Source organism: Lygodium microphyllum, chromosome 1 (genome assembly GCF_053477565.2).
Source record: "Lygodium microphyllum isolate KBCC chromosome 1, Lygodium_microphyllum_v1.1.10, whole genome shotgun sequence".
NCBI lineage: Eukaryota > Viridiplantae > Streptophyta > Polypodiopsida > Schizaeales > Lygodiaceae > Lygodium > Lygodium microphyllum.
Window position 1 is genome coordinate 73981724 of NC_141135.1, and position 1642 is coordinate 73983365.

Here is a 1642-nt window from a genome sequence, read left to right on the forward strand (position 1 = left end):
ACATATACTTCCGCTTATGTGTCGTCTCTGGTACGTCTTCAAACATGCGTAGCTGTAGGAGTGCATTCCAAAAATGCTCTGTATACTGTGGAATAGGCTCACGATCTCGCTGTTGAAGTAAATCCCATTGCTTGATAGCCTTCTCATGAAATTGCGGTGGAAGGAAATTTTGCATGGACTTCTTCTTGAAATCTTCCCATGTAGCAGGACATTCTATACTCTTGCGGACTACAGTCCACCAAAGTGATGCTCTGTCTATCAGATGATTAGTAACACACTTGATTTTATCTTTTTCGGGGTAAGTTTCCTCATGGAAATAGTCATCAAACTGGCTAATGAATGATAAAACAGTCTTTCCTTCTCTTATGCCATTGAAAGTGCGAAACTTGAAACTTCGTTTACTTATCTTGGATTCCTTGCAAATAGTTTGTGCTTCAAGAGTGGCGTCGATGGTACGGCGAATCAAATCTTCAGCTTGAGGTTCTTCTTTATCAGTGGATGCTCCTTGTAGCTTTGTCAATTGCGCTTGCAATGCTTGCCTAGCCCTTCGCTCTTCTTCCAATTGTAGCATGATTAGATCCAGCTTTTGTTCCATGGTAGGCTCGGGTAGGTCGTCTTCAGCCATAGGATCATCCATATGTGGGGTAGTCATCCTGTAAAACTCAACAAACCTTTCTCACTCAAAATCAGTTAGCGGGATGAGCGTAGCTCAAATTTGGGGTTACAAGGCTATGTATTTTTGGGTATTTCTTCTTCAATTTTCAGAAATTCTGCAATATTTCTGTCTCCATTTGCTGAAAGTACTTCAACGAACTTGCAGATAGGTAGAACAGCTTGCTGCGAACAACTTTCCAGTTCAGAGTTTTTGCATACAAACAAGTCTTCGATGAGTTTTAAGCACTAGTCAGTTCTGATTTAGTCTGACTTGCAGAGTTGCAGACTTAGCAGACTTGCAGAGTTGTTGACTTGCTGGACTTAGGCCGACTTGCAGAACTTGCAGAACTTGATTACCGTCGACTTTCTGAACTTGACTTTGACAGCGCAGGACCTGGAGTTTGTGGACTTCCTTGTCCTGTGTGATTTGCAGAACTTGGCTTAATTTGACTTGGGTAATTAAGCTTAATAGCTTAATGGTGGACTAAACAGGCCGCCGTTTTTTTTCGTGAGGGGGGGCCGTTTTTTTCCCTGCGCGGATTTTTCGGGCCTCTCTCTGACACGCCGAAAAGATTTTGGGGAAGCTTAAGCTTCTTTTAAGCTTTTTAAGCTTTGTAATTAAGCTTTTAGTGAAGAAGATTAAGACTTTTCTCACTGGTTTTCAACGACTTGTTGATGGAGATGATTGCGTGGTCCTCCGCCTGCAGAGCTTGGTCCTTCGCGATCTGACAGTGGAAACAGAGGTTCTTGATCGCCGGAAGTTTGCCTGTATCGACGGTTCGCGACGAGATTGATTGTAGAGCCCGTTTGTTCCTGGAGCTCCGCCTTCGCCCGAGATTGGTAGCGATTGGAAGCTCTTGATCTCTGCTCCGCTCTGATACCACTGGTGCACAGATCGGTCGCAGATAGCTCACGTGGTGAATCCCGGAAGGTCCCCAAGAATAAAGAACTCTACCTTTTTGCACAAAAAACCATGTAAAAGCATGCA